The sequence below is a fragment of the Lampetra fluviatilis genome, chromosome 26 (genome assembly GCF_964198595.1).
Source record: "Lampetra fluviatilis chromosome 26, kcLamFluv1.1, whole genome shotgun sequence".
NCBI lineage: Eukaryota > Metazoa > Chordata > Hyperoartia > Petromyzontiformes > Petromyzontidae > Lampetra > Lampetra fluviatilis.
In genome coordinates this window covers 13,111,984-13,134,795 of record NC_136300.1, presented here as the reverse complement: position 1 = coordinate 13,134,795, position 22,812 = coordinate 13,111,984, and the positions used below count along the sequence as shown (strand labels likewise).

Sequence of the window (22,812 nt, the reverse complement as noted above, 5' to 3'; positions counted from 1 at the left end):
GCGCTTAATTGCGTCGAGACCGCCGTCCACTTAAGTTCGTCTATTCTTTCTCGCCAATCTTGGCCCGGAGCGCTCGTTCCTGCACCGAGCGTGAGCTCCGCACCGAGAGCCGCCAGCAACAAAAGCGAAATCACGCGGCGCTCACAGCGACGCCGCTCATCCTCCCCGCTGGGTCCTCTATTTTTTGGTGCTGTAATGAGTGCAGTGCCATTACTGTGAGAGTAATTTACCTCCGTTTTCGAATCGAGTTTGTTTTGTCGCCCCTTCTCCCTGCGCGTTTGCCCCCTCGCCACCTGATTGCTTTGCACAAAAAGTCCTCCCCGGAGCGAAGCGAGAGAGCGAGGTGTGGGCTCCGTGGGCGATTTTTGATGAATATGACCACGCTGTTATTTTTTTTGTGTACGTCAATGTAGAGCTGTGCTGATGTCAAATCCAATCAACTGAAGCGTTCTACTTTTCATTACAATCTTTATACTAAAATGAACTCAGCAGGATGCACGCAAACTCATTCAAAAAAGAGGAATTGACTAAATACATCAATGGGAGTCTGACCAGGTGAGAAGGCTAATCTGGGTTTATGAACCCGTCTGTACGGACAATTGCATGCTAGCCCCTCTTAAAGCCATAGGGGTTTGTCCGAGTACATCGACTTAATCGTACATGCAGAGACGCACTCCTTAACTGGCCAAGCATACCAGCGCAAGACCCTCTTTAGCTTCCGTGGATCATTACTAAACAGATGGCAGGAATAGAAAAATGTGAAAAAATGTGCTGCCCTTCAACCGAAGGCCTCCCCATGTCAGTAATATGAGCATACTTCCCCACGCTGGGCAGTGTGCATTGGTGGGGGAAGGAGGTGTGCAGAGACTGGTTCACGTATCACTCGCCACCATCACCACCATCACTCGCCAGCAGCAAACACAGAAACATCATGCCAATCATCAGCAGCATCATACAAAAAAAATATAAATTAAGGTGTAAAAAATGCTCATGCAAACACCTTTGTTCGATTAGACTGCATTAACAATCAAGCACTCGTGAGCAGCGCAGCACGATGAGCCTCACACTGCCAGCACTGCCGAGACCCCGCGCTCACGGGGACACAGTAGGTCAGGGGCGGGAGGCAAAGTATATTGCTTGTCCCCCCTAAACAGCCTTCATGGGTGCCCATGGCTACCTGACTTGGGCCCCCCAGTTACTCGCCCCCACAAAGCTTCAAGATCTTTCCCTCGTGCTCATAGAGAGCGGTGAAATCTCGTCTGCTTGTGGCGCTGCGCGGCAAACGATCTACACGTGTGCGGGTCGACCGCTCGTGGTGACAAGGGCCGAAACTGTGCCACGCACACCGCCACTCCCCCACCCCCCCAACTCCCGGCCGCCGTTCGGACCCACACGGCGCATTCACCAACCTCTGAGTGGTATGATTTTGAAAGACTGGCGTTTTGAGTGGTACACTATAGTTTTATTATGCAACCGACAAAGATGCGGACTTTTAATGTCGAAGGAAGACCTACATATTTCCCACGACGGCAACCTCAAAAAGATGATCCTGGAAAAATCAGGACAGGTGGACAGTCGAATTAGCAAAGATGGTTGGAGTCTTATTCGTATGGCACGGTTGGCTACGTACAGTGCGAAAGAAGTTACAAATACATCCATACATTGAAGTGCAACTACGATTTTACATTGAGATGGTTGAGCCAGAAGATTGCGTCAGGAGTAGCAGAGCGTATCGCTCTGATGATGCCTCCTCCATTGTATTTGCCAATGGGGCAATGAGTTGTCATATGTTCCCTAGTCCTCTGCGGGTTGCAGTTTGGGATAGTGATAAGGCTTCTGATTCGATGCAGCAAATATTTTTCAGTGTCAGTATTTGACACTACATGTAGGGCAGTTGCACAGCTTAGGAAAACCTCACAGTAAATTTTAGAATCATCACAATTTTATATATATGGCATGTCATTTTGAAGGTAATAATGGTTTTAGAAAATATGGCTTATTCATGGACTGGTTTGATGTACACACAAACCAGACTGCACCTTCACCACCATCCCAGCGTGGATGAAGACGTCAGTTCGTCTCAGTACGTCCAACACCGCTGTGTTAACGAACATTTCTCCCTCATCAAGAAAGGTGTACGGATGACTTCTATCTGAATCACAGTCCCAATTGGTTGACATACTACGCCCATTTAAAAATCATTGCGTGATTATGGTAATAAGTACCCATGTCCTTAGTGTCTGAAACGTACGCCTGAGATCGTGGAACTGTCCGCCAGCACTGCCTCTCGCAATCGGGGACGTGCGAACGACTACGGTTCCTGGTTCGACTATGGGCGACGGACATCTCCTCCTCGTAGTCCTCAATTTCTACCACCACCACAACCTGATGCTCGTCACCCCCTACTCAAGCTCAGTGCGAATCCCCTGGAGAGCCAGGGAACTCTGCCTCACATTCGGCTCCTCGAAGCTCCGCAACAGCCATGGTGGGGCCCACTCACACTGTGGACTGAGACAGCGCTCGGTGTTGGAAATACGAGAGCCACTCGCATGTCCCAGAGAGAAAGACCAAACGACTCAAAAGCATTGAGACTTGGCGATACTTTCTTATTGTTCTGTGACACTGTAGGGAAGAAGGGGAGGTGCTGGTGGGGGTGGGAAGTGTTGGAAGTGTGAGGGGGGGGGGCTGTGAGGGGCTCAGAGGGGGTGGAAAGGTGGGTGGTGAGTGGGGGAGTTCTGGGGAAGGGGGTTGTTCCATCCCTTGCTCCTATTCATGGCCAGGCACATCCTCTTCCTCTTTGTCCTCAACCTTGATGTGGCCAGCCTGTGTTTGCCAACCTGTGGACAGATCGACCCACCAGAGATTAAACTCAACCAAGTACGTATGCAATACAAGTGTGTGTACCAGCACACATACATACATACGCATATATTACTCAACTAACTGGGATTACACACAACAATCAGCAACCCCTACTGGCAGAATGACACCCGATTGCATGTCAGGTGCCAAGACACCTTGTGCCCACAGGAACAGCTATTACCAGGAGTGCCCTTTCAAACGTGTTGAGATGAGATGTGATATAATATGCTCCAAGACACCCCTGTGTACAAGAGGGTGCTAAATCATTCCCATTAATATCAATACAGCCCCCGCGCGCCTTTCCAGATTGTAGTGGTAAGCGCTGCTAGCAAGCAGCTGCTAAGGGCGGCATAGTGTACGAGTGGATGGTGTGGGCAGCCCCAAGGACAGCAGCATTTGTCTTCCCAGTGTTGATCTTTACACTGATACTTGATACGGGTTTATTTTCTCTTGCTAAGAACAAAGACTGATCCCTGTCTAAACATTGATCCCCGTTGAGCCACATAGGCTGCAGCAACAGTGCTGTGAGCAAACAACTAATTAAGGCTTATAGCACAATAAGGGCTGGCCACCTTTGTCTTCTCATTGTTGGTTGATAACTAATCAGACAACCGGCTATCCATTCACTCAAGCTTACCGTAACCCACTATCCAGCAAACCATGTGAACTGCCCCTATCACTGACCCATTCCACTACCCCTGGCCCTGTAACCCTGGCTCTACCCCAGATTGAACCAGGATTTCCACGGAGCCCAGGCAGTGGGCTCCGTGACGCTCCCCTCAATTACGCAGGTCACACGCGGCTGCGCATCTCATCACGACGACGCGACCTCTCGTTGCGATGTCAATACTGATTACGGCGGGGAGATGCGCCACGGAGAACATTTCCGTTTGGGGGTGACGCGCCGATTGATAAACGATAGGGGGCTCGCACAAAAGGGACTTGTGATACTGTACTCACTCTCAAAAAACCACCCACCATCCCCCCCTCCTCCAGCTGTCCCACCCCATCCCGCGGATAGATCGCTCGCAATCGTTGACCACTGGAATTACGTGTCACAGAGTGATGCGCAAATATGAATTGGTGGGTCAGAGCGGCGTCTGCCGTGACGTGATAACACAAATTACAAACCCCCACACCATTTATGATTCCCCCGGTTCTCTGTTGAAACATCGGCCCGGCGTCAGCATCGACGCGTCCACTTTTTGTCGCCAGGCCCCACGACTGAATCTGGGCCACGGCTCGGAGAGGGTGTTTAATAGAGATATATCGAGGGCCACGGTAGGGCACAGGGGGCCAATGGCGATGGGGCGACCGACTCGTCGAATTACCCCGACTCGGCGACTGTGTAACGGGCAGGGATAGGACTGGCGTATGTATGTATGCATGTTGAACTTATTTTGCACAATGCATAGCCAACCGTGCTAATCGGAGGTGTGGTGGATATGTGGCTAACTCATTACGGGTCGGGCTTATAAATTGGCTGGTAGGCTAGCTGCTTACGGCTAGTATTGGTGGCTGGTAGCCTTGCTCGTTCAGAGGTAAAGATAGAATTTTGTTGGATAGTATGCTCCACTCACAGAGTGTTCATGCCCAATGGAATGTACAACCACCAGTTAGGTTTTTGGGCCTAATTGTTATCTACAATTCTCACAGCAGAGTGCTCAACCCTGTACCAGTGAGCGAAAGAGGGAGAGAGAGGAGCTTGTAGTCTAGCGGCGCCACTACCTCCGCTCTCGCCCGCTGAGAAGCGGTCCCTGTGCGGCGGCGGTGGTGCTCGCGGGGAGACGCGACACGGCGCTGATCACATCGGACACCGATCCTCGCTGCCATCATGCGCGGAGGCTGGGGAGCAGCGGTGCACGGCGCGCATTGATTGCACCCTGATGAGCGCAATTAGCGGCCGCCGCCACTGATTGCCGCTCCTTCCCCCTGCTGTGCCATGGAGTGGGGGGGGGGAGCGGTTTCCTGGCCAGTTTCCTGGGAGCGCCACAATTATTTGCAACCTGTACGCCTGATTGTTTGCGAATTTCGCTGCGAGTCGAGTTGAGACCCGCGGATGCTGCCGGACCTCACTGTGCGGGGTCTCGTGAACCTGAGCAAAGTTATGACAGCGCGCGTGATGCCAAAAACTGAAAAACGAACGGAAGGTGAAAGGCTGCACGTGGCGATGGGAAGAGAGACAAACCGTTTCTGGGTGTAGCACAACAACCAATCAAGATGCTAACACACTCGCCATATCCCTAACCAGGTAACCAGCAGATGCACCGAGCAGGCCGCAATGTAATCGCTTCCCAACCTGCACTTTTAATAACGTGCGCTATTCCACCGCACACTCTTTAGGTACATGCGTTTAGAATATTTGGCTGCTATGAATTTCCACATGATGATAAGCCACTTCTTTGAGATATCTTTTGTGGATAGGTCACTTCTGAAAAAGAGATATATAGCTCAGTGGGCCTTAACTGGTATAATAAAAATAATTAGTTAACTCTCCCATCAACCGTTCATACTTGGAGCCAACTCCCAATTCCATTGGGGACCTGAGGACCGTTATTCACGAGCAGGGATGGGGAGAAGAGGAAGCGCTTATTGAATGGAAAGCTGGAGCGCAACTGCAAATAACGGGGGAATTCTTCAATTCCTTTTACGATTTTCTTTTCCCATGCTCCTTTACACTTACTCTTGTCGGTTGTGATGCAACAACGCCGCCAGCTTGGAGCTGCCCGTGGTCAGATATCCGGGGGCACTCCCGGGAGGAGAGGGATTTCATCCGGGGAGTTAATTAAGCGCAGCGTGGCTCCTCTTGTTTATTTATCACGTGCTCTTTGACCGCTTGCTCTTGTATGAATAAATTAAGGAGGCCTTTGTTGTCGTGTTCGCACTCACTCTCTCTCCGCGGTGAGCTCCTCGATGTCGCGGCTTTGCAGATCTTCCTGCTGCCTAGCCTGCACGCATGCCACGCACACAGGCACTACTACAGACTCCTCCATCAGCATGCTCATTGCCTCAACGATGCTGTCCACGCGTGTGATTAGAAACTTGGCAAGCTGAGCTTGCATAATAGAGGTTTTTTTGGGTTAGATCGCGTAAATATATAAATGTGTCATTAAAACCCGCCAACACCTGACACAGCCAACTAGTAAAGGTTGTCACGTAAACCGAACATGCCAATTCATTACTAGTACAGCACTAACCGGTACAGCACACCAACACAGCGGTGTGCTGTACTAGTGATGAATTGGCATGTTTACGTGACAATGTTTACGTGACAACGTTGACGTGACAACCCTTACTAGTTGGTTGTGTCGGGGTGGTGGCGGGTTTTAATGACACATTTATTTATTTACGCGATCTAACCCAAAAAACCTTTATTATGGATGATATTGGTCGCGAAAGCCTATGTTTTAAACCAAGATGAGCTTGATTCCCAGCCATGAGTAATATATGAACCAATCCTGGGCCTCCCCTAGGTTGCCCTGGCCTTCAATGTGTACCTGGTCCAGTATGTAAACATGAGCACTAGGGAGACACCACCCCATTGAGCGCTGTGCTGGCCTTTCTCGGTGCTCGCTAACAGCACTTGTCTCAACAGCCTGCTTGGCTACACGGGAGATATTTATCATTGCGGTCCCTCGAGGAGAGACTCAGAACAGGCCTCATCGCTGTTTGCCATGGTTGGGAATAAATCTTAAGTGGTTGGGTTCATAGCGCCATGCTGCCCCCTCTTTCACCACCCCATGTCTCATGTCAATAGCCTCTATGACTGTGCATGTGCGTGTGTGTGCATGGGTGTGTGCGCGCACCGTGTGCTTGAGTGGGCTCGTGAGTGAGTGGCCGCTTACTTCTGCTGAGCGATCCACTGCTGCAAGCCGGACACCGTGAGCGCTCTCTACCTCGTGTCGTTCTGCAACACCTTCAGGGATTGCTCCATCGTCTTCACCTGTCCATGGGGCACACAAAGTTCCTCCGTATATCTTTAGCAGACTGTTGGGGCTAGTGTTGTAAGGGAGCACCTATGAAATCTGGTATGGCACGTCCACAAAGGGCTAACACCATGCTAACACCATGCCCTTTCTCTCCTCAGGGCCATGTTTACACACCGCACCAGGTACTAAATTAAGGCTGAGTTGACCTAGGGAAGGCGTAGGACCAGCTCAGATAATTGCCACTCATGTTGGCCGTGAGTGGTAAATGAACTCTATTCCCGACATTCCTAGCATGCGCTAACCACTACAACAGGGGTCGGGAACCTTTTTGACTGGGAGAGCCATAAAAGCCAAATATTTCTAAATATATTTCATTGAGAGCCATATAGTAATTTTTACGTATAATAAATTAAATATGTCTTACTTTTAATGCGACTTCTGGTGCTGCATGGTTTTGCTGATGGCCTTGTAGTCTGGTTCATACGTGGTGAGGTTGAGCTTCATGCAGACGTGACCCGTGAAATTTATCTTCAAAACTAATTTCTGTTTACTTTAAAATGACACAGTATTATTAAGCAATATCACAAGTATTTTAAAATCAGTTCCAAACTGATTTTTACTTATTTTTTCAACTCAAAATTGTCTGGGAGCCATATGCCGTCACTGGAAGAGCCATATATGGCTCGCGAGCCAAAGGTTCCTGACCGCTGCACTACAAGGATAAAGACCCCTCTCTATATAGCGTTAAGAGACTATAGGGGCAAGTGCTGTTAAAGAACACCGATGAAGGCCGGTACGGAAGAAGAGGGAGGGAGTAGCCAAAATCATGCCCGGCTGCCTTTGTCTCCCTAATGTAATGTTTACACACCACACCAGGTACTCATTTGAGGCTGAGTCGACGTATGGGAGGCCCAGGACCTGTTCAGATAATAGTCACTGGTATTAGCCATGAGCGAGAATAAAGGTCAGGTCGCTGGGTTCGTCGCGCAGCGCGCTAACCGCTACACTTTCGCTCCCCGCGAGCTACTACATGACCGAATAAATTTACATGCACACGAAGATCTCATGCGAAACCGTATTAACTGCTGGGGCAAGTGTTGTTCACGAGAACATTCTGAATGTCAGGCTGTCTTTGTCTTTGTGGAGTTTGGGGGGGGGGGGGATGGGGGGGGCAATGCCTCCCCCCCCAATACTGGACACCTTTGTTTAATTTATCTTCAGTAGTTTACAATTAAGATTTAAAAAATATTAAATGCACCCGCGATTCCTAATGTAAGGGACAAAGCGAACCCCTGCCCCCAGAAATATAAATGTCAAACTCCTCCTATGTTTACATGTCACACCAACTATTAATTTAAGGTTCAGTCAACCAAATGAAGGCTGGGACCAGTTCACCTCCTTTTAGGCACAATGCCTGGGTGGGTTGATTTGGAGATCCTGGGTTGCCCATGCATCAAGATTTCCCCCTCGGTCTTGCTCGTAGGATTCAAACGGGTGCATAACACGACGTTGGGTACCAGCTGGCCTGCATATTTTCTGTTGGGGTTTACTCCCTTAGGCTCACACTCTTCCGAGACAATCACAAGGCAGTGAGAGGACCGCGTAACCCTAGGATAGCCGGGCCAGTTAAGTCACCCGCTACCCATACAAGTTCAGATAATCACAAGTGATATTGGCCATGGCTGGGAATTGAACTTTGCTTGCCCGGCACTTAGCGCAGTGCACTAACCACACACAGGCACGTACGCAGGAATATTGCATGCGACTGGCGTGGTACCGAGAGTCACGTGATCGCTCTGAGCTGGGGCGGGGTGAGCCGGCTGGCTTCCTCTGCTGACCGACACCGCCGCTCAACGCACGCTCGGTGGCCTGGTGATGATGCCTAGAGTGACTCCAGCTTGGCCGTCAGCGCGGCCGACTGCTGGTTGCAGCACAAGAGATTGGGAGAGGACGAATCGCTCATTATTACCTGAAAACTCTCACTTTTTGTTCAGTGACACATGACGAAGGAGCGCAAGAGTGCCTCTTGTGCCTGGCTAGCTTGCGCTGACTCATGCAAAAGATGGCGTGGGGGCACGGGAGAAGCCGTGTGCACTAGATTGAATGTCCTTTTTAAGTCTATGGGTCTCTGTGAGTCTATGGGTCTCTGTGTTGTGTCTAATGTGAGTGCGATCAATCGCTCGCATCACCCATCATTGCTTTGGAAACACTTTTGCAGGGAGTACAACTGGAAGCCATTTGGAAGATCCCAGCTCAACACAGTTACAAACTCGTCCGTTGCTGTCCAAATGTCGTAAGAAGGAACAATAATTTTTTTTTTTATTGATAGGAAAATGAGTGATCGTGACCACTGTATTAGTCCTCTAATCAGGTCTCGAATGTCACCTGACATCAAGCGACGCGCGTGCATAATGCGCACAGCTTTGCTCTAGGCCACAACCTCAGAATGATCGAAACTGCTTGTGTGTTATTTCTGCCACCATGCGTCACATGACCTTTTGTCCACGACGATCTTGAGACACAGGGCCTCATGCAGCGAGGTCAGCTCAGGCCGCACGGCATCCGTCTCCTCATCGCGCTTGCCCAGCGCCTGTTGCGATACATCCGCCTGCGCACTCAGCTGGTCCACGTGCCCCTTGCAGCTCGTGGCCTGGGCATGCACGGGGGTGCGGAGAAGCGCAGCGGGGAGGGCAGAGGTTACACGAGTGGTGTGAGCGGATTTCTCTCTCTCTCTCTCTGTAGCGGTGACATCAACCCTTCTCAAGAGCAGCACTTTATGACCGCTCGCCACCGCTCGCTCACGCACTCCTTCAAACAAACACTGCCCGAGTTTTGCAGTTAATTTGCAGAACCTTTTTAGAAGCCACCATATTGAAGGGTTGCAACCTCCGAGGTGCAAAGTCTGGAACATATCACCTCGTAAAAGGAATATTTCTCACTTTGATAATGTTGAGAATTGATTGGTTGTCTGGTTTATTGGTTCGAGCATGGATGGCGACAACTTTGGTCACAATCCTTTGGACGTTCTGCACAAGACCTCGAAGGTGCTAAAATGGAACAACCTGAGTTGCCTGTTTGCTCGCACAAGCACCTGCTCCTCATACGGCTGCCAAGCAGCATATTCGATGAGAAAAATAACCCTTAACAATATCGGAGGAGGGGAGAACCACAAGTAAGGCATTGTCTTGTGCAGTGTATGGTTATGCAACTGACAAACTCCGAGACTTATGATGTCCCAGAAGACTTGCAGTTTTCCCAGGACAGCTGCCTCAACAAGAGAACGATCCTGAAAAAACCAGGACAGGTGGCAACTTTACATGCAACGGCTGTAAGAAATTTATTCAACAACGTTGCTAATAACGCCTTATTACTCTCGGGCCTTCGCAAGTGGCAAGGCTGTTGGCTGTGCTAAGTGCTTGCAGTTTCAATTCAAAGTTGTTTTTTTTAGACGACAATGCACGCTAACGATTTTCAACTCTGTGGGAAAATGCTGCAAATGTCTCGTCAACGTTTGCTGTTAATGCCTCCTGTAGTCTGGCCGGGGAGGCTCAGAGGATCCAAAGAGCTCATTACCACTCCCCCTGGGATCGCCGGACCACAACACACAACATCATCACGCTGCGCATCAGCTGTGTCAAAAAAAAACCTAAAACACAAACCAGAGGTACCGCGCGCGAAGTTATGCAGCAGGAAACAGAAACGGATTGAGAATAACTGCTTTTGAGACTTTGTGCTGATGACTGCACCAAAGATATTTCTAGAATCATCAATGTATTACAAATGTTGCTAGAGTTAAATATGTATTACCATAATCCCGGTGGCCCCAGTTCAATTTCCGCCCATGACTAACATCAGTGGGTGCCCTCCCCATTCACCAACTGACACATATAATCATCAGGAACCGCAATAGCCACGTTCAATCCCACTGTTGTATGAAGGCCTGCCCAAGCTGTCACGTACACAACAAGGCCCACCATGGGGGCTCTGGTGTGGGCGAATCATGCTGCGATGGCATGGGGACACTTAGGCTTCGGCAAGGTAAGGTAATTTACCCTTTTTACCGGGTAAAAGGGTAAAGGTAAAGGGTAAAGGAGTCGACATGCCAAGGGGTAAGGTAAAGGGTAGGGTAAAGGTAGCTCGGAAGAATTACCCGGTAGGGTAAAGGTAGCGCGAAGTATTACCCGGTAAATACGGTACCTTGTTTACCGCTAAAAGCTCCGTGGTGCAGTCCGTGGCCTCCATTTAATAAGTAATATTTTTAAAAAAATTTTAAAAACACGCTTTAATAAATATGTAATATGAGGCTATATCCGGCTCACTGACATATCACAACTCGTCATGGTGATTGGCTCTGCCGGTCCTGGTTTACAGCCAATGGGGGGAAGCCTGGGGGCATGGCCCTGACGTGAATGGTTCTACTGGCTTTGGCCTCAGCCAATGGGGAGATGAGTCAGGGGCATGGTCCCGGGAGCTGACGAGGGAGCCTGGAAGATTCGATGCAGGCTAACGAGGATTGGCGGAAACGTACCACATGACCCGGGTATTAAATAGGAGTAAAGACGAACGACACGTGGTCAGAACAGGAACGAACAGAGGAAGGGGGCCACGCGGGAGCGGGGCTCTGAGTTGCCACGTGGCAGGGCGTCTCTGTCTGTCTATCTGTCCCTCTCACGCTGCCTATCAGCAGCGTGAAGTAACTGTAACATAAGTTGAATAAAAGACGGATTCCAGAAGTCGTCTCAACGAGCTTTATTACAAATGTACTAGTAATGGCAGAACTCCACGACTCCAGGAAGTGGCCCTGAAGCTTGCCATAATGTAAGGGACCATGGCCAATTACAGCCAACGTCAGTTGAGCGTGGACAATTAGACCCAAGCCGAAACATAACATATAAAAAAGAATGTTTATTTTTTTTTATGATAGAATATATTGTCATCAGTATGACATAAGTATACCAAGTTTGCAGTCGATACCACATTAGGAAGTGGGTTAAAATTGAGTTACAAGATTTGAAGATACGACGACGACAACGACGACAACAAGCGTGTAAAATTGGAATCATCGAGAGTATTCTATATGAATGAAGCGCTCTACCTAGCATTTACCGTTATAAACCTTTTTCACGTGTAGTAGTACCCCAGTAAGTACCCTGTAATCGGGTAATTTGTATGGGGTAAGGGTAAAAGGTAGGGTAAAGGTAGGCTCGTTTTTAAATCCTCTATATTAAGTTCACTTGCTTGCTTGCGCGCTTACGACCGTGCAAATCTTTCGGTCGTTTTTTAACCCACTTCCCGTGATCCAATCGAGCTGACATTTTGCACACAGACTCGTTGTGCGTGACAATTTATTTTCGTGAAAATTTTTTTCCAAAATTTTCCACTTTTTAGGATTTTTTTTTTTCATATTTAATTTAAAATACCAATGTGATAAAAATGAAACTCTTACTCAAGAAAAACAGAAATGAATAATAAAATAAAACCGATGCCACGCATATAAAGGATTTATAGTGAATAACTTTGTTTTTACGGGTTAATTTTTTACCTTTTAACTTTTACCTTACCTTGCCGAGGCCTACTGCTGGTGGAGGGGGGAGTTGGCCCGAGCGGGAAATTATTTTTGAGGCCCCCTTCCCCCTAAAAATGTTAAACTCCTCGTGAGATGACAGAAGAAATATGTCTTCTTGGTTCTTTCGGTAAAGTCACGTAGAAGGGAAATAATAAAATAATAAAAATAAAACATAATAAAATACAATTCTCACGACGTTTCGGCCACAACGCAAGCAGCCGTCCTCAGGTGAAGAACAGGGCTGTCGGAAAGACAGCGCCTGAATGAGTTCAACCTGATATTTGATGCCATCGTATGTTTTATATGAATCTGGGACCCCGTGAACTACCGGGGGGCGTAGGCAATGCCTGCTTTTCTTGAGCCGAGTGTCGCCACTGACCGCTGGGTCTCCACTGCTATGTGATTTGTCTAAGAAACAAAACCCCCATGCGATTTGGCCATCGGACAATTTTCACAGCAAATAGATTTTTTTTTATGGTTCAGCTGGGAAATTGTGCATTGCTAGGCACCCTGATTACATTATCCAATCTGCGGATCCAATCTGGCTGTCTGCAGCAATAATGGAATTGTGTCCATGAATATATAATCTGTGTTTGTAAACAGGGCCCGTGATGGCTCACGGAGATGTACGAGCCTACGGCTATCATAGTTCATCGTCGTTGTTGTCGTCGTCGTCATCATCAGCTATCGTCAATCCAATGCTGCGTGAAGGTCTCCGCAAGCCATCGCCAGCTTTCACCCTTTGTGTGTAACGATCCGCCCAGCAAGCCACGATCCGCCCAGTAAGCCCATTTCATCGCTCCATCTCCATGGGTCAACTTCCTCTCGAATGCGTTCCCCCTCCCTCGGCGTAGCGGGCTGCAATCCCGATGCCGTTTGTTTTCCGCGCAGCGTCTCCCGTTCAGTGGTGCGCGCCGGCGCCACAGGACACGACGTGGCCGCGCGAGAGGGCGGCTCGCCCGGGGCGTGTGAGGGGGCGGCTCTCCCGGGCCAAGGCAGCCCTGGGGCCCGTCTCTCTTTGCTCCGCTTTCATCTAATCTCCCTTCCCGGAGGGCGAGCAGCGCTGTGGGGAAAAAGCAACTCTTAACATAAGCGAGCGTTTGAAGTTGCGATGCCTGCTAAAACAACGGGAAGAGTAGGAGGGAAAAATACAAAAGGGGAGGGGATGAGTTGGGGAGGAAGAGTGGAGGAGAAAACGAAGGCATCGTGAGCGCTTTAAAAGATTAATAAAGAAAAAAATAATTAATTATAAATGGGCCCCATGAATAAGTAATTACATAGACCGCCCCTCTCTCCCCAGCGGTGGTGCAGGCGAAGTCACCTCTCTGGCCGCCTCCCTTTCCGATTCCCGCTGCCGAGGCCGAGAGGCGGCCGGACGGCTGGGGGTTTCTGGCATTTGTGACAAGTCCTCGGAGGGCAGCGGTAACAAGAAAAGTGTGTAAATTATTCAGGGTGAGGGTTTTGGTCCCGGCCGAACAAGCCGTTCTGTCACTTGCACACTTGGGGTTGCGACATGCGTGCGTCCCCCTCTCACCCCCCCCCCCACCCCAGAAAGCGCAGGAGAGAAGGATCGAGGGGAGAAGTAAAAGGATCGGACAGACGGATGTGGTAAAATGGAGAACGAGAGATAGATGAAGACAGATTAGAGAGCGGGCGAGAGCAACGGTGAGAGGAGAGATGGCGCGGCAGAAAAGGGCGAGCTAGAAGAGAAGAACAGTGAAAAGGACAAAAACGAGAGAGAGAAAGGAAAGAGGTGCAACAGAGAGAAAGATATGAATAAAAAACAGTGGGGGGCGGGGTGGGGGTACGGGAGAAAGAAATAGAGAGATGCGGAGAGACGGCGATAAAAGGAGAGGGACAAAACAGAAAGCGGAGACGACAGACAATAACTGAAGCGCAAGAAAAAATTGGCAAAGATAAATAAAAAGAACCCACAGAGAGGCGTGCACAATGAGAACTCGTCTATATGCATAGGAACACAGATTAAACATTTCATTCCATCTGACATCTGATTTCAACTAATACCATTCAAACCTTTGTAAGGGGGGGGGGGGGGAGTAAAAAAGAAACAACAAAGGCCAGGCCACAACAAAACTAAAGCCAGGAAGACATAAAAAAAAATCTCTGCAATAGAAACGTAAAAATAGAAACGGCAGTTATCGTCAGTTTTTTTCTATTTTAGTGTGGTCCCATGGGACGGCCAGGGCCAGAAGAGTGAGTGAATTATTCAGAGTGAGGATTTGGGTCCCCCGCGGACCGCGCGAGCTGCCATTCACGTGCGCGAGCGTGCCACTCAGCCCGACGGTGCACACACACGCATGCGCGCAACACGCGGGGCGGACAGGCGAGGTGTGCGCGCGTGCCAACCGTATACGCGCGCACACACATGCACCCTACCTGCGTGTGTGATGCGCGACTGCTGTGCGCTTACCTCTGCCTCGCTCTGCCGGCGCAGAAAGTGCAGCTACTGAAGCTCCGCTGGTATGCTCCGCATATTCTAGCCGGCAAGGCGCCAGCCCTGCGCTCGTACCGCGCAGCCTCCTCCTACAGGGGTCCTACCTTCCGGCCCCCCTCGACGAGCTGCGTGGGCCACAGGCAAACGGCGGCGGAAAGACGCAGCATAGCATTTTAACGACGGTGTGCAGTTATTATAGAACATGCAGATACAACAACACACACATATGCCACCGATGACCGAATCACCCGGAATGTGCCCAATCTCGAGAGATCTTGGTAGCAAAGCAGGAATGAACATGGATAGTGGTTGAATGGGCGACTACCATGCATACAACCCAAGATAACGCCTATAAAAGCCCACACAGATGGGTCAATAAACCCAAACGCTGCATTAACATTAATTACAAGTGTAGATTAAAATCGCTTCCCAACCCTTCCACAGGGAGAGGATGCACGCAGCAGAGGGGAGCAGAGGGTCGGACCCTACACAGCCTCACGATTCGAGTCACATGGTGACAACACAGCCCAGGCCCTGATGCTGTCAGGGTCAGTCCCGGGCTGTTCCAGGGCCAGCTGAGCCCGGGTTCCCAGCAGCCGTGGGAATCAGGCTGGGAGTGTTACCTGACTCAGGGTGTCCTCGTTCTGTAATTCAGACAGTCCCTGCTCGGGGGTAGAGAGCTCCGGCCGGGAGCCATGTCATTCGCCTTGAGTTCCTTCTTCAGCCGCGTGGGCGTCTGCTCGTCCTCTTGACAGACATTCGTTTTATTATCCCCGTCATCATCGTCATCGTAAGTAGCCATGATGCATCCACCGATTTTGTTGTTCCACTGCTAGATGAAGGTTTACCCCGAGCTGCGCCAGTCATGAGAGTTGATTGGTTATACTCTATCACGCTGGTCAGCGTGGGGTGGTGGAGCCAAGACTGGTTCAGATAACAATAGCCACCGATGTGAGCCACGGCTGGCTATCAAACTCAGATCGCTGGGTTCAGAGTGCAGCAGGCTGATCATAGTACATTAAAAAAATATAAATGTATACAAACACACACATATTTAGATTTCTCGTTGCTTGTTTGTACTGTATATTCTTTTCCTTGAAATTAAGCCCAACTTGCAACCAGAGAAACAATTGCCACTGATCACTGCATCTCGATGGTGTGTCGAGCCGTCTGTCGCTGTACAAGCTCAATTTGTTTCTCTCACAAATGCAAGTCAACTGCATTTTAGTGACAACACTATACAATGCAGCGAACCTCATCAGGATATTTAAATTGTATTCATTGCTTCTGAAAATAAAAAAATGTGAGCAAACAGCTGCTTTAATGAGAAACAAAATGTCATTTATCGAGGAAAGTAATTCTCCTTTAGACACCTGACATACACAAAAACAAAGATCCCCATATAGCCTGAACAGAATGTTGGGGAAAGTGCTGTTAGCGGGCATGGCACACGATGGGGTGGGTTGCCAGCACCACGCACGACCGCCTTTTTCTTCCCAATGGCGATGTTTACACACTGCACTAGGTACTCATTTGAGGCTGAGTTTACATAGGGAAGGCCCAGAACAGGTTCAGATAATTGTCACCGGTGTTGGCCGTGAGCAGGAATTGAACTTGTGTCACCGGGTTTGTAACACAACGTGCTAACCACGATACTACACACATCCTTAAGACTCATTTTCCGGTGGGTGCACATTTGGATGTGCTTAGCTGCTCTTCTTTTTGCGGGCGCTGTTTACCGAATTAACCGTACCGGTGAGTGAGGGAAGCGACGTCAATACACGGCTACAGTGGGTAGTATTGCACACAAATATCAAAAGCAGCACACAAATGCACTGCGCAAGTCACCCCGTTAAAACACACGGTCCTCCCAGACAGCGCAATAAACTTGAGGCTGCAATCAGCACACACGCGGCCGACTGGCGATTGTCTGAACCAGGGTTGTTCAGTGACAACCGGTAAACCAGGTGAGGTCCCATACATTAGGAACCGGTGATTCCAGTGGAATGTTAGTAACGTACGGACGTACGTGAAGAGGTAAAAGTGGAACCCTGCAATTGCTCGCTTGCTTGCGCTACTGCTGGCGGAAGGGCCAAGTTTCCAGCGTGCTCACCATTACATCTCGGCAGCTCCCTTCATTAATCAGCTGAAAAGGTAACGCAATTGTATTTAGCACTGGACCAGTAACCATTTTTTTCTTCATGCAGTTACCAGCAACGCTCCCGAGTCACTAAATCCGACTTTCCCACTCATTGCAACAAAGCCCCCACTGTCATTACATGGCCACTCGCGGCACATAATTAAGTAAGGCGTCAGGGTCACGGGCGGCGTTTCATGACCGCAACTCCAATTTTTTCCAACACGCGACTTGTGTCCCGGCCTCCTGTCACCGAACACGGCCCTACGCCGTCTGCACGATTGCATCTGCCGCTGGCGCGTGGGCGATGAGCCGAAGCCGGCGCTTTTTTAAACGTGGCTGACAAAAAGGGAGTCCATTTTTTCCCCGAAGCGAGGGTGCGGGCGCAGATAGGGTGCTCGCCGTCCATGCCGTGCTCGCGCAGGGGTTAATGTCAGGGTCGATTTCCAGGTCACGGTTACGTCCCCCCGCCCCCAACCGCCGCTCTCCCCCCACCCTGCCCGTCGGGTGTGAGTGGCAGGCGCGGCAGCCAGGCGTGCTGCGCGTACGGAGATAACCAAACACAGACTTATCTGCCGCCCTCGTCTGCATTCCGCGCGCGGCCCGCTTATGAATTTATTTTTATATTTAAGATACGTACCGCATTATACATTCACGCGCATATATGCCTACTGTACATCGTCCCACCTCTGCAGAGGCTCGGTGCGCAGGCAAGGGACATAATGAGACAATGACAAAGGGAGACAAGTTGCCGCGAGGTGTGTGATGGGCAATAGGCGATGTACGCGTGCGCGTATGCGCACGTGCGCACTTGCGGGAGGACACGCACGCACGCGAGCGCACACACGAGCACACATGAGTACACATGAGCATGTGCAAATGTTGCGGGCTTGGGAAGAAAGAGGAGGACAAATGCAAGTCGCGAGCCTCCTGAACAATGCGCAAAGGTCGCTTGACCACACAGCTGATATTTACCAGGCAGAGGTGGTAAGGAGATGTCTTAACGCTCAACTGGATGAGCAGGAATGTAGGTCGTTTAAAATCATGCGTGGGTTTGTAATTTTAGAGACAAGTCGTTATTTCAAGCAGAACTGTCGTCAATCACACCCTGTATTTTTCTTCATGACAGCCATCCAATCTAATGGACTGGATTGGACGCGGCTTGGTTTTTTTGGGGAAATAATTGAAATCGTACGATTTTGCACACACTAAAAATATATATATACGATGTTTTTGTTTGTAAATTCGCCTTTGCCATACCCTGCGTATAAAGATGTATGCAGGAATATCAAATCGTAGCTCAGCTCGCCATTTGTAACCGTCGCAAGCGGCCCACGCAGGTGATGCATATCAAAACAGCGGGCGCCAGCGTGACAGCAAAGGCATACTTATCCTCGCATGATAATGTGCCAGCGCGCATGGGGCTGGGTTCAAAGGGCAGAGCCCATTCAATTTGTGCCACTCATTGTAATGCGGGCGGGCTGACAGCGTGGCGGACGGGCGGATGGGCGTACAGGCAGGCGGGCGGGTCCCGCTTTCTGACAGCAATCAAGCCGCCCTCCCGACTGCCTCTCAATCACCATCCCCCCTCACTTTTTTTTTAATAAGCTAATTACAGCAGCGGCAAACCAGGAGATGTGACAAGCAATAAACGGGCCTCCAGTCCACACGCATCTGACAGAAGCACAACAAGAGACGGACACCCCTTTAGCTTACGGCCCAGAATATTGTATATGCTTCCTTGATCAGAAACAAGCAGCTGTCATCAAACCCCGATCCAATTCAGTATATCCCACCCTGGCTACCGGTGGCCCCCCTCCCTTCCCCCCCTGCTCCCCTCCCCTGATGTGTTTACAGAGATGGGGGCTGCTGTGCGCCTGACCCTGCCCGTCTGCCGCCCTCCCCCCACCACCTCCGTGTGTCTCTTCTTGCCGCAGACGCCCGACGCACAGAAGTAATCGCCTGAGCTCAGTGCCAAAAACCCACAGTGTTCGCGAGCACAAGGCTGCATCGTCGGTCGACCAGCCGCACAGACAAAGAGCAAGTAGTGCCTCGGTTATGCATCGCACGTTAATCTCAATGTTGTGACATCGCCAGGTTGTGTTAAGGGTGGTCCTCGCATTAGTATGTCAGGTGCATCCAAAACGAATCGATGTCAAGGATCGGCATGTAATGCTGCGTAGATTACAGGCTTCGTCTAAGGCTTGCCTTTCTTAGTCATTGGTGTAAATACCCCCTCCAACATTCACCTATCTGCAGGCAAAATAAAAAGGCATAATGGGAGGACCAATCTTATGGTCACAATTGCACCTATTCTGTCTATGAAATACATTATTATTATTCTCACATTATTACTGTTGTTGTCTAGAAATGCATTATTACTGTAACTCTTAAAATCGGAACCACGAGTCTATGTCCCCTGTGGATGGCGACGACTTTGGTCACAATCTCCTTGATGTTCCGCACGAGGCTTTCCAAAGAGCTAAAATGGAACGGGGAACAACCTCAGTTGCCTGCTTGCTTGCACAAGCACCTGCCCCCTTATACGGCTGCTAAGCAGAACATTAGATGGGAATAAGTATCTCTCACAACACCGGAGGAGGGGAGAACCACACGTTCGGCATGATCTTGAGCGGTGGTGTTATCCCGCAACCGACAAAGACTGGGACCTAAAACATCCTGGACAGCTACTTCAAAAAGAGGACTATTCCGGGAACCAGAACAGGTGGCAACCCGAGGAGTGACCTTGTCCACCAGCATTTCCCCACGCAGCGCAGGCCGTACCCGATTCGCATCGTCCCCGCGCTACTCGCGCAGCGTGGAGGCCTCGGCGGACGTGGTGTCCGCCAGCTGGCGCGCGTCGTCCTCAGCCTCCATCAAGCAACTGTTGCTCCACTTCCAGCTCCTCCCGCACGTCGCTTCCAGCTGCTCCACCTGGGCACGCAGAGCAAGGGAGCAGAGTTAAGATCTCAAAAGCTAAGAGGGGCTGAGCATGGATAGAGCTTGGATGGGCAAGCATAACGCCACACCCTTAGGCTCAGTGCGTATGCTATGATATTGCATCCACATTACTTATAGAATCCATTCAGGAATCAAGTTGCTTTTAAAGTGACCACAGCAGAAATCCAATAGTCCGCGATCCAATATCCCGTGAATCCCTGTAATTAGCAGACCATTGGCGGTTCGCGAATGGCTCCCAAAATCCACAGCACACCACGACGAATTGAACCATTTCAAATCTTTATCATGTCATATTAATCACTTAATTGCTGCAAGTATTTAAAATGTTGGTTACAGTGAAATTAGTTGTGCTGTTTGCAAGAGACCTCTGTTGTCAGTGAGCTCTTACCTGGATATAAAAGGAATATAAAGGGTTCGGGTTTTCTTCCCTTAAATGTAAAGTTTAGCAAAAAGACTGGGACACTGGGTGTGAGCTTGAGATCCGGAGTCTAGCTGTGCGTCTCTATTCATATCTCGATAAGAGTGAAACAACATTGCTAGGCGGGCACAATTTTCTTCGTGCTTTACACATTATGGTGCCTGGTTAGGTCTGTTAACACCACTTAAGACATTTTGTAAAAGAAAATCGTGCCAGTTTTCCATTCTTCACACTCACTTCAAAATTACAAGTTCTGATTCAGTGCAGATTTTTTTTTTTAAGCCGCTCAATTTTATTTCCCAGCTCAACATTTTGGCAAAACTATTCATTTGTGCAATCGCGATGGCCCCATGCGCATCTCAGCCAGTGCCGGTGGCGCGGCGCAAGCAGCCGCGGGTGCACATTCAGCGCACAAGGCGCGCACCGTTAACTCGGCACGGCACAGCCGGTGTGTGCCGCTACGGGCTGTTCCCAAACCACAACTTTGCACTTTGGGGTCCTTGTGCCTCTATAAACAGGGGAGGGGGGGGGGGTGCTCGTAATGAGGAGGGGGGCTTCACCCGGATTGAAATCTAAAGAAACACCTCCAGGGAGCTGTCCACATGGGACTCAGAGGTCAGAGCACTGAACTGAGCTCCTGTGCTCGAATCCAGGTTTCAGCCGTCTGTGATTGAACCAGGTTTTCAAACATAGTGAGAGTTGGTGATCTCAGCCTGGTCACCAATGACCGCATGAAAAAAACCCTTTAAAAATGTCGGCTTTGCACTCAATCGAGCTAAATTCCAGTTCTGAAAATCAAACCTACATACTGTGCAAAAGAAGTTTAACTTACCGTACATGCATACAAACCATAGACTGTCATGTGATGAACATTTTTTCCATAGCAGGGAAAGCATGAATATGCTTCCTCCTATTTATTGTGTGGATCAGAGGTTATTTGAAAAAAAATTCTAGAAAGTAGTTCTGGGATAATTGCGTCTGCGGATCGTTCTCTAACCCGCAATCGTGCACTGCTCCACTAGAGTTCCTGATGGATTTTTTTTATCTCGCATCGAAACGCCGACAGCAATAAGGATATGAGAACATACTCTACACACACACGTGGTGGAGCGGGGCTGTGCGGTTAAGATTGCGGTTACCCGGTGATCTGGCTGTGCACGTGCCCGGTCTCAGGCTCTGCGTGCCACCGGCGCAAGCTGCAGCCGCATCACCTCCTGCGCCCGCGTGGCCTCCTCTGTCCTGGTGGCTCGCAGCTCTGTTTTGAGGAACTACATCTTACCCCTGGACAATACCACGTGGTAGCAACATGGCACCATGCTCGCTCGCACCAAAAGCCTCCAACCCCGAACTGTGGCCCGTATAACACCGCACTGTTCCACATATAAATCTGAAGGCGGTGTGCATGCGCCGTTCACCAATTCTCAGACAAAGCAATTGCATGACTAAAGACTGAGAAGACTTAAACACACAAAATCAATAACGCCTACGGCGAATAACCACGAGTGACGTCCAATCACGTAAAGTTTCCGTGTCACAACAATGCACATTATGCCTGAGGCAAGTGGTGGAAATTCCACATTCTTATTGAAGGTGAGTTTACCCAAAGGACAACTCCTATTAAATCCTCACAAAGCAATGTTCAGTTAATCAGCTCTGGAGGGACAAGGGTTTTGTTGACTCCTGAATGGGATGTTGACTTTTAACGCGTTTATTGGGGTGAAGCGGTGGCACGGTGGCTAGCGCACTGTGATATGAGCCTGGTGACTGAAGTATGAATCTATGCTTTGACTAACATCAGTGATGAGTAATATCTGAACCGGTCCGTTCACCAACGAGAACTTACCATCTTGGTGAAGTATGGTCAAATGTCCATGAACCGACAGGTGTGGGGAGGCCCTTGTCCAGCGGTGGATTGACAAAGGGCGGTAATTTATGCGTACAATTGTACAAATTTTCACTGTGAGCCGCACACTGTGACCAGTGCCACGGAGTTCCGAATTCCTAACGGCAGTGATGGCCGAGTAGTGACCGACCTGTGCAAATAGCGGAGGGCGGTGCGGCGTGCTGCAACAACTGATACCAAAATGTGGTCACTAACAAAGTAATTGCTAAATCAGTTGATAAAGACAGCGGCCCGAACCGATCCACGGCCCTCTCCCAAACCGCGGGCGTGACAACAGGGCAGTACGAGGTTTTAAAAAAGATGACAATTTCCGTAAACAGCTGCTCCTTGCGACATCAAATAACTGTATCGTGCGTCGACTCTGTGTGGTGACAGAGAGATGAACTAAGTCAAATAACAGAAATCACTTTCCAATTTTTCTGCCGAGTGAATTTGAACCTGTTTAGTGTCCCCTGACCAGAGTCATGGTGGGGACTGGTGGGGGGGTGGAGATAAAAAAACGTGGAAAAATGCCAGCAAAATGGTCGCGTAGCTGTGGCAGTGTTAAATTACAGTGCAGAAGCGAGGCTTAAAGGAGGGAG

At 49.6% G+C, this 22,812-nt stretch overlaps 1 protein-coding gene across 21 annotated transcripts in view; it reads right to left on the bottom strand.

Moving 5' to 3' along the window:
• Window positions 1-1,440: 1,440 nt before the first annotated feature.
• Window positions 1,441-22,812, bottom strand: part of LOC144942114 (uncharacterized) — a 140,685-nt gene continuing 119,313 nt past the window's right edge. For 14 of the 21 annotated variants that reach the window (XM_078868843.1, XM_078868840.1, XM_078868841.1 and 11 more), the window contains one exon: window positions 11,696-19,883. The gene's annotated coding sequence lies outside the window, so the exon portion shown is untranslated. Of the gene's footprint in view, window positions 2,838-5,751; window positions 5,811-6,707; window positions 6,806-8,568; window positions 8,710-9,286; window positions 19,884-22,812 lie in introns of those variants that run through there. The other 7 variants (XM_078868835.1, XM_078868838.1, XR_013639315.1 and 4 more) reach the window with 7 other exon arrangements.